An 18,709-nucleotide genomic window follows, 5' to 3' on the forward strand; every position below is an offset into this window, starting at 1 on the left:
ATGTAGCTTATTTCTTTATTTTTTCCCCAGTTAATTAATAAGTTCATCAGTCGACAGTTTATGACTACATGAGTGAGTTAACTTGATGAGTTATATGGGACAAGTCAAGGAGTAAACAAGTTAACTAGTCGAGTCATACTGTATTGTTTACCAGATGTGTGAATAAACAGCCATTTCCAGACACGCATATATGTTGATGAACTTTACTATTAATGAAAGGCATAAACTCTACCGTTGACAACTAGAAGTGTGTTATTTATAGTTGAACGGAAGGTAGCACCTACACTGCAATTTTACGTGAATTGTAAATGTTGTGTTCATTCATTCATTTAAAAAAACCTTATAATTAGTATAATTTCTTGTCATCGTGTCACGACGCACTATTAGCTCCTGGAAATACCCATCTTGAATTTTCAAGGTGAATGTTCCGGCGAAGCACTCCACTATCACCTTGAAGTATTTCATTAAAACTGTGTATGTGACAATGCCCTCACAGTTTAGAATCAGTTTACCAACAGCCAATCATATTGCTCCTTTCTACAACGCGCTTGGAAAGCTCTCAAAATCTTCAAGGCGGAGCAAAGTCACGAGACGCGCACCACTCTACCGTGTATTTCTATGGGCTCTGTGCGAGCCGGTGAAAATAGCTAAAATCGAGGAAACAGCACAAACATAAATTTGAAGAAATCCTAAACAACCAAATTTAAATATGTTGCATATGTAGGGATAATCTTGTTACACTGTTCAGGGGGTGTCAACAACCGTCCCAAAATACCGTTTTCTGCCAGGCGGTGAAAATGCCTGACCTGAGAATGAATGTCGCTGCGCACAGTGGAAGCTTTTTTGGCTTGGATGTCGAGGCAATACAGCGACGACGTCCATACATCAACTATACTTAGTGCCGAGTCTGATGTGTTCGTTTTTTGTCGCACTGGAAATAGTAAATCCTTATGTTATTATGGTTTACCGGTCTTTAGACCATCGAGCGTGGTAATAGTGTTGTCGCCACTGCTGAGTATTATAGAAGACTAGGTGTTATATCTCAAAGCCCATGATCTCACTGCAACATATATTGGCAGAAATGAAGCCAAAGACATCGGGTACGCAAAGCTTCAAGGGCTTACTGGTAGTCATTGTAACAAAGCTTTCTATTGGTCGGTAAACTTTCTATCGCGCAACCACGTGACATACACGGTTATGAATAGAATTACCGCACGGTGTTGTAGAGGGAGGAATGTCCGAACGGAGCAACACCGTGCAGGCGGACGATGGGAAATACCTCAAGTGAGCTGCTTTGGCGGTGGTATTTGAACTCGTAAATCCTGGACTTAACTTTCACTTTGAAGCACTCTGCTGCATCCGTTTGTGGTAGGCTTTTTAGTTTGCTGAATCTTGTCGTATGTATAGCAGATTCAAATGTGGTTATTGTGTAGCACAATAAACGACGGGATGGAAACGTGCATATATTGGTACGTGGTCCGAGTATGTAGTCTTCTATTGTGATCGTATCGATGTCGAGCAATTTGTTGACAGTATTATTAGGAATGTTGAACATTGGCGCGAGTCGTGTGCATTCAATGAACACGTGTACTTGTTCATCTTTTTCTCCACAGAAAGAACAGTTATCCGTTGGTTGTAGCCCTGATTTATACAGGAAATCCCCAGCTCCGTTCAGACTACGCCACTGAAGGTCGCCTGCTTTTTTGGTTACAGGTGTTATATAGCAATCTTTGAAATGTGCTTTAGTATCAGATCCAAAAGACAACAGGTCGACCCATACTATGCCAGGCTCCTTGATGTCTTTGCTCAATTTCATGCTTTTAATTGAGAATTGGTATATTTTGCCCTTTTCAAATTTGTACATAGCAATGTCCAATAAAATGTTTTTATCTTCATCGCATAACTCTAGCGAATAGTTTGGTTCTGTTATGCTTGCATCATAATTTTCTTTCCGACATTTTATAATTTTTAGAAAATCAGTGGGTAATGATTTGTGTATCTCATCAAGAACTATACAATAAACTATAAATGCTGAGTGAATGAGCAATTGGATGTAGCGTGTCAACAGTTAACCATGTGTTGTCGGACACTAGGTCGCCGAATTTTGTGGCGCCAGTATTCAAATGAAAACACATTAGTTCATTACAGATAGACCAGCTTTATTCACACAAGCAGTCAGCCGAGGTAACCCCATGATGTAACGTTCTCTCGTTCTTCCTCCACAAAGGTTACAAACTCTCTATAATAAAAGTCAAAACACTGAGACGTGGCGGAGTAAACATGTGATTAACCAATCGCTGCAATCGTTGGTACGATCCTGTTATATATGTTTATAATCTAAACATGCAAGTTGTTGATTCTAAACAATAGTGCAACGGCGTGTGAACCGAATGTGCGAACGTGAAGTCACTATCATAACACATGTACGTTGCTATAAATACACTGACACATAGGGAAAAATAACATGTTTATTACTGTGTTCAAGTACACACTGTAACTCGCGTATAATGAGAGTCTACCCACGTCACTGCAAAATGATGTAGTTTTATTTCTAGTCCAATGTCCAGTGATAGAATGAAAAAAAAGTAGGAATTCTTTGTGCATGTCCTAAATACGATTTTATTTGATATCTGGTCACAGCCAAGATTTTGCATAACAAAAGTTTCAGAGACAATAATACAAGTAGATTCATTATGTAAGATAAATTGTTCAAATCCCCTTGGCACGTATCAATGCCGGACAAGCCACAGGATGACACGGCATTCTTAGTATAGAGACACTGACACATAATAAGCATGAGATATTTATTTCTGTAATCAAGTACTCGTTACTCGTGGACATTGCGAGTAGAATCGCATCACTACAATGAGTTACCATTTTATATCCAGACCAGTGTTTGAAGACACCAGTGATTACATTAGGAAAGCTGTGCACATATACAAGATACCATTTTATTTAACACCTTATGCATGACAACACAATTTTGTAATTAATATTATTATGTGTAGTATATTTTTTGAATCTTTACGGCGCATATCAATACCGGACAAGTCGATGCATGATAAGGAAAAGTGGATTAAATCGTTTGCTAAAAAATCAGACACGTGGTGAAAATAAAATGTTTACTGTGTTCAAGTACAAACTATAACCCACGTATAGTGCGAGTCGACTCACGTCACTGTAACGTGTTATAGTTTCATTTCTAGACCAATGTCCAGTGATAGCACGAAGAAAGTTATGGATCGATGTCCCAAATAAACGCCCACCAAAACAAAATAGGAACAATAATAACCAGAACAACTCAGCTGAGCAAATATTGGAAAAATGAGGTTCAAACAACCAATACCGGACGAAAATAAACGAAGCGTTGAGAACGACGTGTTCACCCGACCAGTATTGATTACTTCCTGTAATGCATCATGCATATGTTCACGACATTCTTCAAAAACTAGGGGTGCAAAATAAAATCACTCATACTATTGAGGTCAGCTCAAACATTGCCAATTTATTGCAATTATTCTACTGTTCAAAAAACTATACTATCGAATATACCTACAATTTGTTTATGTATTTTTCTCCAATTCTCAGGCACTTTCGGCGATCACTTTGTACTGCTACATTCTCATGCCAACCGAAAAAAGTCCATGAATGATTCTGTAGCAAAAAAAGACACAAAATAACATTTGTTTTAATTCCCCAGTAAAAATCTAAGTTTGAAATAATAAATAATGTCAATTTTGATGATACCTGTAATTGACAAGTAACATATTCGCCTTTTTTTATATTTACCTCGAATGATTTGCTGCAGATTCTTGTATACTGCTCTACTAATAACAACAGATATATTGTGCTGTGGCAACAAACATTCGGTCGTCCGCACTGAACCGAGGACATGACTCATACGCTGGATCTTCTAACTGTTAGGTCTCGGTCTCTGTTTCATGTCTCGTCAGATAAAAATCAATCATAAATTTGTGGATTGACCAAAATATAATCTACGACATAATCACCATCAACACCACCAGCCTCATCATGATCAACCTCAAAAATAGCATGAAGAGGAACAAGATTGAATGGGGATGGGTGAAATGAATGATGCCCTGGCTCCCCGGGGACTGCTCTTCGGAGGCATCGCTCTTCCTCCTCCATGATTCGCTGCAGCTCCACTTTGGTAATAAAAGAAAAATATATAAATAATATCAATATTGTTTTCATTAATATCATAACTGACATCCAATTTTAATAAAATAATTCCTAAAAAAGTAAGTTCACACTACGCTATTCACTAGCTGGCATTGTAGATGAAAGTCCATGTCAATTACCTGTCCAAGTAACCTTTTTTACATTTGTGTCATCAGGAAGTCTCTAGACGTTTGTCATATAATGACAATAGAAACTACAAACAATATGGCAACTATTTTTTATTTAAGCATTCGAAATAAAGAACCTGCAAAGAATCTTAAAATTAAATCAATGCTAAACTAAAATGTAATACGGTACATTATGTACGATTTTGCTATAAATGTCACATGTGGCATCACGTGTCATATTCCCAGGCGTGCGATTTACCTGTAGGTGTACTATAAGGTTATTACGAAGGTACCTCAAAGTATGCACGAAGACAGTACAGCGGCAGTAACGACGGAGGTCGATGCGACAGCGTACTGTCTGAGTGCATACTTGGAGGTATCTTCGTAATAACCTTATTATTATACATCTTTTCCTACCCAAGGATACATCATGGGAATGCCTAAATCAAAAACTTTAAAACAGAATTAGCAAACTTTGTATGGAGTCCGGTCAAACCCTGGTGGCAGCCATGTTTGTTTTTTATTATTACGCGCGTAATCCTTCCATATTTAGAGTTCGCATTTCCTGATAAGGTAGGATGAAAATACCCCGTAAAATACCCCAAAATTACGGCACGCTGTAACTTGTGGTGTTACGGTGACAGATGTATAATAATATATGATATGAAATGTAATCATGATCACTGTACTGTTCTACCACAACACGCTTCGTTATACAATGTCGTTTGAAATACAGTTATATCACAATTTATAGTTCAAACATTGTTCACTTATTAAATTACGTATTTTACATATAGAAATTATGACATTATTATACTTCTGTCACCGTAGCACCATAAGTTCAAATGTGCTGTAATTGTACGGGATATTTTCATCCTACCATACGAGGGGCATTTAATAAGTAATGCCCCTGACCCACTCCCAGTTGTCTGATCTAGATGAAATTTTGCATGTGTAATGATTTACATCTATGGGTTATGTTGCACAAACAGCTCTGCACTAATTGTGGTTTCTGATTTACAGGTGTTTGAACTGAGTCAGGTGTGAAATGGAGCCAGTTGAGTGTTGCGCAGTGATCCGTTTTTTTTGTATTCGAAAGAACACACACCAAAAGAGACTTTTGATGAAATGAAAGAAACTTATGGTGATGATGCCCCATCATATGACCTTGTAAAACGCTGGCATCGTGAATTCAAACATGACCGGAAGTATGTGGAAACGGCTCCCAGACCTGGTCGTTCGTCTTCTGCCATTGATGAGGCATCTGTTCGTCAAGTTGAGGCAGCCATTTTGGAAGATCGACCCATTACTGTTTGCCAAATAGCCCAAGAGGTCAAGATTAGTACAGGGTTTGTTGAAACTATCATTCATGACCATTTGCATATGCATAAGGTGTCTGCCAGATGAATTCCTAGGTTGCTCACACCTTTCCAGAAGGAAGAACGCGTCAAGTGCTCGAGAATTGATTTGGAGATGTGCCAAGAAGTTGAGTCAAAGTTTTTCAAAAACACAGGATGAAACTTGGGTCCATCACTATGATGTCAATGCAGTGGAAGCACTTGGACTCACCATCTCCAAAGAAGGCAAGGGTGCATCCCCCCCGCTGGCAAGGTCATGCTCAGTCTTCTGGGACCAAGACGGAGTAGTGATGACAGATTTCCTGGCAAAGTGTGCCACAATTACAGGAGCCTATTACGCTTCACTTTTGATGAAATTAAGAGGAGCTATCAAAATCAAGAGGCGAGACAAGATCAGCAAATGTTTCCTCCTCCTGCAGGACAACGTTCCGGTCCACAACTCGCTTGTGGCCAGATCAGAAACACAGGCATGTGGCTATGAAATCCTGCCCCTTACTCTTCTAACCTTGCGCCCTCTGACCTTCATCTCTTCCCAGCCATGAAGTTGTTTTTGAAAGGAAAGCGTTTCCCAGGGTGAAGCCTTAATTTCTGAAGTTATGACGTGGTTGGAGAACCAACCTGGGGTATTCTACAAAAATGGTGTCCAGAGCTGCATTAAACGATGGGGGAAATGCATAACTCTTTGTCGTTTCTATGTAGAGAGACTATTAACTGTTTCATTAATCTCCTGCTATGGGAAATGCGTCAGGGGCATTACTTATTGAACGCCCCTCGTATAATGAATTGCGAATTTCAAAAATGGAATGATTACGCGCGTAAGCATTCTCTAATATTAGAAAAAAAAGATGCCACCAGGGTTTGACCATACTCCACATAAAGAAGTGTGCTGATTCTGTTCTAAACGGTCGATAGTTCTGCTGCGCTGTTTGCGTGCATACTTTCAGGTATCCTCGTAATAACCTCATATTATATCACAGCAGCTACGAGATAACCGTGTCCCATTAGAGAGCACTATGCTCTGTTATACCACAGAATGCTTCATTGTAAAAACCAATGAAGGCTATAATGTTGTTATACATTACAAAGGATACATTGATTCACTTATTCAACTAATATGCAAAATGTGCATGTCTTGTTTTCGTTTACATGTTTGAAACGCGCATTAATATACAATTACATAGGCACTAGCCCGCCCCCAGACACAAAAGCCACATTCACATTATTTCCAACTTCTATTATTCTATAATGTATTATCTACTTGAAACGAGAGTTTTATTGAACGCCCAGTTATGTATGCAATAATTGGGGATTTTAAACTCAGAGCCCTCCAGAATTTCAGTTACCAGTTGTGCTAAATATTATTCCAAAGGTCCATTGGGGGCATATATTGTATTACATCCAGGTTACACTAATAATATACTATGGTGATGAACGGGCCTAAAGTACATATGAATTAATGTATTGTAAAAAACACATGTTAATTTATTGTAAATAATTTTTACATGAAATTCAAAAAAGATAAGCTTGTCAGAAAAACTTTGGGAAAAGCAGTTAAGCAAAGTAAAGTATAGTAATCTATTTCCACTCGTAATAATACAATAAATAATAAATCTTTACATGAGTTTAACACATGGGGAAAATCAAAAAGAGCATCATTTCCCTGTCAACGAGATTCCCCTGTGAAAATGAAGTAATACAAAACTAATAATACCCTGGTAGTGGTGAAGGTAGTGGTGAATAACAAAATCTATATTCTAACAGTATGAATCAATTCATTAATTTAAAAGTATTGGGTTAACAGTAATGTGTTCTCAATTTCATTCCAAAGTTGTGGACCTGAGAATAGTGTACTTTTCGGACAAAACGTTTTGCTCAGTTTAGGAAGTTTAAATTTATTTTTATTTCTTGTGTCATATAAGTAAATATATCATTGAAGACTAGGGGTAGTAAATCATTTAAATATTTATACATGAAAGTAGCAAGTTCGTATTTGTACATATCAAAGATATTAATTGGATATGAACTGTTACTGATGACACGAAGAGCCTTTTTTGAACAAGTTATAACCTGTTTAAGTAAACTTTCATGGTGGAACCATATGCTAGATTTAAAAAAATATGGTTTTATAGCTTGCACTACCAAAAGTTGAAATACTTGCACTTCAATAATTTGGACCAAATCAACGAAAGTAAATCCTTTTGTGAATATGTATGTATGAAAAGTGCACCGACCTGTTATGCACTGTTAAAAGTATCATATTACAGCCAACCAGGTGGTCATCTGTGGTTGTCAATCGAATCGTGTGGCAATTTACATGACACTCACTAGTATACTTACACCTTCTTTTTTCGGTAGTTGATATAGAAAATTGGGGCATCCACTCTTGGAACGATGATGTCGATATTTCCCAGTTCGGTGTCCTGTCAATGAACAATTTTATACATACGATCCCGTCGAAAAGCATGTTTATTTCAAGACGGGTATGTAGGCTTACACTGCCTTGTCTGGATATATACAGGAGTTGGCACAATGGAGTTTGATTTCTTCAGTGATAGTTATAGTTTTATACGTACAAATCATTACAACTGTCGCTAAGCTGTTGTGATGTACAGTGCTGTACAAAATGTCTTTAAGTGGATCATAGTTGTATATTGCTTGTATATGTTTTAACAAATAATATGCAAGAGCAACAAGAACCTTCTTTATTAGGTGCCCTACGAGGTACTTTTACAGTGTTCATTGTTCATTATTTCAATCATTTTTTATAATGGATTACCAAACAAATGTAGGAGTCGATAGGATTGCGTACACAATCTTAAAATCGGGTAAATGAAATTCACAAATACACGATGAACTGAGTTCATATTCATACCAGTTATACCACAATATTAAGAATGTTTTCATCATGTATTATTGAATATACTCATAATCTTACCTTCTGTCACATCCTATGTTAGGACATGGTCCTGAAATTTGACTAAATAATCAAATATTGATTATATGTGCATAGTTTTAATAAGTGGCAAATTATTGTAGAGCACCAAATAAATTTAGTTAAAGTGGGATTAAATCATATTTGACTTATAATTACTACAAGCACTATTATAGGATACTTCTAAATAACTTGTTGAATTTGAAATTTAAACATACACAGATTCAATTTAGTATTTTCTTCAAATTTGGATCCAACAGCATATCTCTTGTGTTATTTTCTTCCTGCATAAATATATTTCGCAAGGCTGAGTGACCATGATATCAAATAAATTTCAGCCTATAATTGTCAGGAATTTCAACGAGTTATTTAAATTAAATAAGTTAATAATTTCAACAGTTATTTTTGAAAATTATGCCAGAATATATAAATTTTATATTTTATATTAGCCAACATAAGTTTTGCAATTGCTATATGTGTAATACTGTAAAATCCTACCTGGATGAATGCGCTAGTTCATAAACTGCAAAAGACCTGCACAATATGAAAAAGGATGATTATGAAATGCTGATTAAAAATTATTAGAAACAAAACTATCATCCATTTTATTTCATTATCACATTTATTATTCAACTTTGTGTGTTGTCTTTGGATAACTGTATCATTGAGCTAGCAAGAAAACGATTGAGTTGCACAAGACTCTGACTAACGATGATGAATCTGACGCTAATTTTGTTGGGCACATCATGGTAGACGTGTTTGATTAGGTGTGCAAAGTGTTTTTCATGCACCAGGATATACGAGACATGCTGGAACTTTACGAAGAACACAAGTTTTATTTTTTTTCCCGCAATGACTTTTTGGTATTTTAGCCATATGCTGTAGTAAATATGATTAAATCCCTCAGAGCACTGAATATCAAAAGTAATTTCATTATTCACTATTATAACATTGCGACTTACCTGCACAGGGGAGATCGGGGACAACAAGTAGTAGCAGGAGAAGCAAAACATAGAGGAGAAGCATAAAGACGGGAGCGCAAAGGACCCCCGAGAAGAACAACCACAAAGTCGATGACGAAAAGCGACTACAGGAAGAGAAACCAGGGAGACACCAAGGGAGGGAATCAACGGACAGACAATAGGGGGGGCAGAAGAGACAACGGGGTGGGGGGAAGAACAGCAGAAACGAAACCCACTCAGAGGCAGACGTGCAGGCAAACAAGAAGAACGGTCAGAGGGAACAGGGAATGAACACAGGAGAGGGTGGAGACAAAGAGGAAGGTGCGGAAGAAAGCACAAGTTGGAGGAGACAAAGGAAGGAGAATTAGAGGGAAATGGTGATTAATCATATGGAAATGATAATTATGACGATGATCGGCGACATCATCACCATCAACACCACCAGCCTAATCATGCTCAACCGCAACAATAGCACGGGGAACAAGATTGGATGGAGATGGGTGAAATGAATGATGCCCTGGCTCTCCAAGGACTTCTCTTTGGAGGCATCGCTCTTCCTCCTCCATGATTCGCTGCAGCTCCACTTTGGTAATAAAAGAAAAATATATAAATAATATCAATATTGTTTTCATGAATTTCATAAAAGATATCCAATTTCAATAAAAATATGCCCAAAAAAATGTGGCATCACGTGTCATATTCCCAGGGGTGCGATTTACCTGTAGGTGTACTATATGAAAAAAATGAAACTATATGATATGAAATGTATTCATGCTCACGGTGCCGTTCTGCCACAATATGCTTCATTATACAACGTCGTTTGAAATAGTTATATCACAATTTGTGATTCAAACATTGTTTACTAGTCCATTTATTAAATTACGTACTTCACATGAAGAAATTATGACATTATTACCAGGTGTGCTAATTATTAGTCCAAAGGTCCATTGGGGCATATATTGTATTACATCCAAGTTACACTAATAATATACTACGGTGATGAACAGAGACACTAATTATATATAGTGTTGACTAACAAGGGGTAGACTAATTATGTATCACAGTGACTAAGGATGAGTATACTAATTGTATAGCCCAGTACATTGTATTGCAGTAACAGTTTTAGCAGGCAATACGTGTCAAGTTGAATATATAAAATTTAAACGCCATGCCAAAAGTATTGTAAATTATACATGTTAAGTAATTGTAAATAATTTTTACGTGAAATTCAAAAAGATTCGTGGATTACTTACCGGTTAAAATGTTGCACATGTGGCATGGGCGATCTTTATTTGGAACTGAGTATTGGTTTAGACTACTGACATTCTTGTGTCAACTCAGTTGTGCTGCTGTGTTTGGTGGTACACCACAGTCAAGGAGACGTTGAACGCAGATTTACGTGCACTGTGGTTACTCAGTTTGTCAGTTAAGTCTGCTGCTTTCGACATTGACTTCATGATTGTAGTTGGCTTATTTATGCCCATAGGTGGTTTTCGGGATTATATTCCCTTAGCGATGTTACATGGGACATACTCAATTCCAAGGTAGAATGGCGCTGAATCACCCCATTCCATCTGACGGTGTTAGTTATTCCCACGCAACCTGAAAAGCTTTGTTTTATACCACACTGTAGATGAAAGCTGTTGGGGAGTCTACACCAAGGTGCATAGCTTTCAATAACACCTCTTGATCTTTCGTGATTTGTTAGGCAAATCCATCAGCCTTTAGATGTTTTTTTTTTGGCGGCCAATGGGCCACGATAAATGCATTGTCACGAATGATGCTTATCCCTTAATTGTCACGATACGATGGTATGAAGTCCGGCTCATATTCGTCGAAGCAAAAAGACGTGGGCGGAAAGGGCCCCCGAGAAGAACAACCACCAAGTCGATGACGAAACGCGACGACAGGAAGAGGAACCGGGGAGACACAAGGGAGAACCAGGAGAGACAATAGGGGAAGAACATGGAGAGACAACAGCAGGAACAAAACCCATGCGGAGGCAAACGAGAAGCACGGTCAGAGGGGTACAGAAAATGAACATGGGGAGGGGAAGGAGAATAAGAAAACAGAAGTTGGAGGAGACAAAGGAAAAGGAGGATAATGGTGGTGATGATGAATAATATGGAAATGATGACGATGATCGGCGACATCACCATCAACTCCACCAGCCTCAACAAAAGGGGATGGAGATGGGTGAAAGGAATGATGCCCTGGCTCCCTGGGGACATAACTCTTCCTCCTCCATGATTCGCTACAGCTCCACTTTTGGTAATAAAAGAAAAATATATAAATAATACAATATTGTTTTCATGAATTGTGTAACAGACATAAAATTTCAATAAAATTATCCCTAAAAAAAGCAAGTTCACACCACGCTATTCACTAGCTGACATGTAGATGAAAGTCCATGTCAATTACCCGTCCACAAGTAACCTTTTTTTTTATTTGTGGCATCAGTAAGTCTCCAGACATTTGTCATATAATGGCAATAGAAACTACAAACAATATGGCAACTATTATTTATTTAAGCATTTGAAACTGTAGGTGTACAATATGAAAAAAAAAATAATTATACGATATGAAACGTAATCACGATCACGGTGCCGTTCTAACACAACACACACTTCGTTATACAACGTCGTTTGAAATACAGCTATATCACAATTGTTCAGTAGTCAACTTTATTGAATTACGTACTTTCCATGCAGAAATTATATGACATTATATCACGGCAGCTACGAAATAACTGCGTTCCATTAGAGAGCGCTATGCTCCATGTTATACCACAGCATGCTTCATTATAAAAACCAATGAGGGCTATAATGTTGTGATACATAACAAAGGATACATTGATTCACTTATTCAACTAATATGCAATTAGTAAGTATAATTATGCAAAATGTGCATGTCTTGTTTTCGTTGTTACAAGTTTGAAATATGCATTAAGATACAATTACATAGGCACTAGGTCCCCTAGACACAATAACCACATTCACATTATCTCCAATTTCTATTATTCTATAATGTATACTTGAGGTGGAGAATTCATTGGACGCCGCCAAACTCATTGTTGCCCAGTTATGTAATTGGGAATTTTAAACTCAAAGCCCTCCTCAACTTAATTATTAGTCCAAAGGTCCATTGGGGCATATATTGTATTACATCAAGGTTGCACTAATAATATACTATGGTGATGAACAGAGACACTAATTATATATAGTGTTGACTAACAAGGTGTACACTAATTAATTATATATCCCGGTGACTAACAAGGAGTATACTAATTGTATAGCCGTATGAATTGTATTGCTGTAACAGTTTTAGCAGGCAATACGTGTAAAGGTGAATATATACAATTTTAACTGCAAAAGTACATCTGAATTGCTGTATTGTAAATTATACATGTTAATTCATTGTAAATATTTTTACATGAAATATAAACAGACAAGCTTGTCAGAAAAATTTTGGGAAAAGCAGTTAGACAAAAAATATGGTTTTATAGCTTGCACTGCCAAAATTTGAAATACTTGCACATAACTTGGACCAAATCAATGAAAGTATTCAAACATTTAAAGTAAATAGTTTGGTAAATCTGTATGTATGAAAAGTGCACCGACGTGTTATGCACTGTTAAAAGTATCCTATAACGGCCAACCAGGTGGTCGTCTGTGGTTGACAATCGACTCCTGTGGCAATTCACCATGATGCTTACTACTATACTTGCACCTTCTTAGTTTTTCGGTAGATGATATGGAAAATTGGGGCATCCACTCTTGGAATGATAATGACGATACTTCCTTGTTTGTGTCCTGTCAATGAACAATTTGATATATAGTAACATGTCAAAAGGCATGTTTATTTCAAGACGGGTGTGGAGGTTTACACTGCCTTGTCTGGATATATACAGGAGTTAGTACAATGGAGTTTGAATCATTAAATGATAGTTATAGTTGTATTATACATACAAATCATTACAACTGTCTCTATGCTGTTGTGATGTACTGTGCTGTACAAAATAAAGCAAGTGTCTTTACGTGGATCATAGTTGTATATTGCTTGTATATGTTTTAACAAATAATATGCAAGAGCAACTAGAACCTTCTTTATTAGGTGCCCTACGAGGTACTTTTACAGTGTTCATTATTCAATCATTTTTGACAATGGATTACCAAACAAATGCAGTGAGTCGAAACGATTGCGTACACAATTTTAAAACAAGGTAAATTAAATTCACAAATACATGATAAACTGAGGCTATTTAACATGATAATCATACTAGTTATACCACGATACTTAATTATGTATTGTTGAATATAGTCATAATCTTGCATTCTCTGTCACATCCAATGTTGGGCATGGTCCTGAAATTTGACTAAATAATCAAGAATTGATTATATGTGCATAGTTTTAATAAGTGGCAAATTATTGTAGCCCACCAAATAATTTAGTTTAAGTGACATTAAATCATTACTTCAAGCATTATTAAGGATTTCTTTAAATTGGGATAACTCTCGTGTTATTGTGTTCGTGCAAAAAGTCCACATTTGAAATATATGACTGAGCGACCATGATATCAAATAAATTTTAGCCTGTCATTGTTGGTCTCCTGGCATTTAGTCTTGGTTATTGGCAGGAATTTCAATGAGTTATTTACATTAAATAAGTTATCAATTTCAACAGTTATTTTTTGGAAATTATGCCAGAATATATAGATTTTATATTTTACATCACCCAACATACGTTTATTTTTTTGCAATTGCTATACGTGTGATAATATAAAATCCTACCTGGCTGAATGCGCTGGTACAGAAACTGTAAAAGAAGAATATAATAGCATTGAGACTTACCTGCACAGAAGCAGGATCGGGACAAGAAGTAGTAGGAGAAGAAAAACATAAACAAAGAGAAGCAAAAAGATGTGGGCGCGAAGGGCCCGAGAAGAACAACAACCAAGTAGACAACGAAAAGCGACAGCAGTACGAGGAACCGGGATAGACAACAGGGGAAGAACATGGAGAGACAACAGCAGGAACGAAGGGTGCAGACAAAAACCCATGCGTGGCACAGGTGCAGGCAAACGAAAAGCCAGATTGGTCAAGAAATGAACACAGGAGAGGGGTGGAGAAGAAGGGGCGGAAGAAAACAGAAGTTGGAGGAAGGAGAGGAAAGGCGAAAAATTGTGATGATGAATCATGGAAATGATAATCTTCAACATCATCACCATCAACACAACCTGCCTCATCATGATTCTACTCAACCTCAACAATAGCACGAAGAGGAACAAGATTGGATGGAGATGGGTGAAATGAATGATGACCTGGCTCCCTGGGGACTTCTCTTCGAAGGCATCACTCTTCCTTCTCCATGATTCTTTGCAGCTCCACTTGTGCATTTGTGGCATCAGGAAGTCTCTATACATTTGTCATATAATTGCAATAGAAACAATATGGCAACTATTATTTATTCGAGCATTTATAGCATATAGCAATCTCGCTACATCTAAGCCTTTCTGTCATAACACATTTTGCAAACCTCCGCCTTTTCCTTTGTCTTGTCTTTCGTTTTTTTCTTTGTGTCTATCAGTTTTCCTACCAGACGACACCATCCCACTAAACACACTTCTCAGCATCAAAGATGTTTTATGGAGCTCTTCTATAAATGTTCCAGTACTGTCACTGATTTCCTGTAGATCCTACATATTTATTATTAATGTATGTTTTTTATTCTTATGCCCACAACTTCAAATGCCTGCCACCATTAGTGAATAAATCACTGTGCACTAGCTCCTGCAAAGGAAGAATACAATCTACTGCATCTTTAATTTTCATTGTTTCTCCGATTCTATTTTCACACATGCATAGACATTTTGTATTTAGATTTGTTTTCAGGTTTAAAAGTTTACCGTAGGTTGCATAATTTTGTAACATCCTAAATTTCTGTTGAATTCTGAATTCAGGTATGAGGAACTCATTGTTGAAATATTAAATAGTCGGTATATAAAATGAAATGAGTACCTGTAATTGGTACTAAACTATGAAAAACTGAAAATGATTAATTTTAAATGAATCTGCCATTGTCCCAGTGGCTGAACATTCTTGTCAACTCTGAGCAGCGCATACATACACAAAAGGACTACGTATCTACTATGGATACAGCTGGGATATGGTCTGTGCTCGAGTTATTCTAGGTAGTTTTATGTCCAGGTCAGATCTTGACAGTTTTGGTATTGACTCAGATAACATTACCAGAGACACTGAACGAGTCTTGGATGTTGTAGTAGAAGTTCACAATGCTGGAGAAGGCCGAAAACAGATGCCTGACAGTGAGGATGAAGACTTCATTGCTAAGTGTATTGAAAATATGAGCTCCTATTATGGTAGGCGGCATGACACAGTTATGTACACAAATAGGCAAGTGAAAATGACTTGTGGGAAAAAACAAGCTCAACTACTGTTTACAGCCGTGGTAGACCGTGCAACAAAAGTTTCATTCAAAGGAAAGGGACAATTCTGCTTTAAAAAACACAAAGGCAGAAAATGTATCCAATGAGAAGAGCTTTTGTAAAGAATATAAAGATTTTGTTTCTGATATTGGGAGTGACACAAAGAAATATTGTTGATGATAAAGCTTATCTTCGGCTGGGAACCCCTGGAGGTGTTGAGAAGACCCGAAAATGAAGAATTGCGATCATCACAGATTTTTGGCAATCGAGAAAAGTTTAAACCAGAAGCTCATGTTGGCTCATCAGGAACTATATGGCATTAGAGACTCGCATACTCCTCCTTACTAGCCCAGATATATTTGAGGTGACACCGGAAGGCAATACACAATACAGTCTACCATTAAAGTTGTATGTGCGAAACGTGGGGACCATTTGAAATTTTACAGAAGAAAAAAAAAACTGTGAAAAGTTATCAGTGACAGAGGGTATTGGCATCATAATTATGAGGTGCAGTGATTGAAACACTTGCAGCGTAGACTAAACCCGGTCCTTACAGAAACTGAAACAAAATATAAGTAAATCTACAGGTGAAGAAAAGACATGCTTTTCAACCAGATTAGCACATGCGATAAAAGAATTGATCAGTTATTGATGTATTGATATCCACATCAAGGACAATCCTGAAAGAGTGCATGCTGCAATTGAGATACTGAATGAGCTGTATTGTCCTGTAGTAAAACCTAGATGGACTAATCTGACTGATGCTTGACTTGGTGTTGAAGTCTCAAACTTAGAAGTATGGTTCAGAGAAGCTGAGCTTGCACAACTCTGATTATAGAATTCGATGTCACAGATCTGGAAGAAAACTCTGCAATTGGTGATGCAGTGGTAGATGGTAGCACAATACATTGTAAGAACAATGAGCGATTTCCTTGCATGCATGACCCATAAACAGAACAAATTACTTTAGTAGAATATGAAAAACATGCGCAAATTAGATAGGAATTAAATGCTTGGGAAGTAGCTAATGAAATAACACGTGTCCCAGTATTAAGGGAATACACAAACCTTATACTTCAGACAATCACGAGTTTATTCATGAATATGCTTAAATGAGTAATATAACTGCAATTTGTGCCTGGAGCAACATAAATCGAGAAAATTCTGACCTTCATTAAAAACCGTCATTTTAAATTGGTGAATTGTATATGTAGTTTTTGAAGACTTGGTTGTTTTGCAGCTATTGTGAAACTCACCTGTTCACTGGTCTTCCAATGAAAAGAAATCCACAACCATTGCCAAATTGAAAACGACCACCCCACTATATGGATGTATTCAAAACACCTACAGTTGAAAGTGAAGGGAAACCAAGACAACCAGATGATAGACAACTAAGAGCAAATATAACCAAAAAAATTCACCGTGGTGAATTTCTCTTTCATGATCAAAATGTTGCTACATTTACAAAGGGATTTGCTGTTGAGAAGGAACACGTTCGTTGCTACTTATGTCATCTTAACAATTTAAAACACAAAAATATGCGTGAAATAGGTTGAGCACAACAACAACAAACTGATTGTACATTAATGGGTAAATGTTAACTAAAAGATATGGCGATATCTGAACTTGATAAATACATACAACATCAGTTTGTCCAGGAAGGGTAAGAATCAAGATAACGTTAGAGCTGTAACATGTTCTAGGAAAAGCTGACAGAGATTAGATTCAGAAATCACAGGCCATTAATAGATACACAGCATATTCTACAAAAGATGATTCAGAGATTGATAACATTGTTGTTCAGGAAATCAGGGGTGATGAAGAAAGATAATTCAGGACGTCTATACCACCAGATCGGAGGACAGCAGGAACCTAGAGACAAGTCACAAAACATTAACTTTAGAGCTATTGTGAACCAAGTATTTAATAACATAAATTAAAAGTTCTCTTTGCGAGCAATGTTTTGAAGCAGATGACTCTCATCCACTGAATAGACACAGAAGACTGAGGTGCGCTGGTCGTCACTGAATTTACCGCTCGTTTATCTTGACGAGAATATATGAGCGAGAGATATGAGCGTCGGACATTGAATCAACAAGCATGTGCGACATTTGTGTTGATAAACATTGATTTTCCCACAATCCAATGCGCTCTTCAAATGGAAATTACAAGTATGAGGTTTGACCTGGGCCACCGGTTATACCTTTCAATCACCTAAAATTACCTAATTAAAGCTTAGAAACGTCCCATTTTGTACTCGTTGATCTGATCAAAGTCGCCATCTTTGTTTATATGTGACCCAAATATCTCGCGCATGCGTGGCGCGACGACTACCGCCCTTTAATATTTCTTCCACCATTTAGTCGTGAAAATGTGTCCTTCTGTGATGTGACTTGCTCTGTCGACTGATTGCATATGCCACACGAGATGTTGAGAAGTCATACAGGAAAATTGAGCAAAGTCTTAATGTCCGTGATAGCCTCAGAGAATTGTGAACAATTTCGCAGGAAAACCGCGTATCACGCTCATTTGCATATACCTCAATAACCTTTGTGATCACGTTATCCTATCCCGAACTGCGCTGGTGTTGTGTGTGTATTGCCGAACTTTTTTGCGTTGTAATACAGGAGACTGGACACGAAAACGAGGTTCCACAGAAAAAATGTGTGCCCATGTTTAGAGCATAGGGAGATACTTAATTA

General features: G+C 37.3%; 1 long non-coding RNA gene across 1 annotated transcript; it reads left to right on the forward strand.

Annotated features, from left to right (window-relative positions):
* Positions 1-1,155: 1,155 nt before the first annotated feature.
* Positions 1,156-1,903, forward strand: LOC144360578 (uncharacterized). The gene is made up of 2 exons (XR_013422277.1): positions 1,156-1,469; positions 1,614-1,903. It is a non-coding gene; the product is annotated as an uncharacterized LOC144360578 (long non-coding RNA).
* The last annotated feature ends 16,806 nt before the right edge of the window (positions 1,904-18,709 follow it).

This window comes from Saccoglossus kowalevskii, chromosome 17 (assembly GCF_978046115.1).
Source record: "Saccoglossus kowalevskii chromosome 17, keSacKowa6.1, whole genome shotgun sequence".
NCBI lineage: Eukaryota > Metazoa > Hemichordata > Enteropneusta > Harrimaniidae > Saccoglossus > Saccoglossus kowalevskii.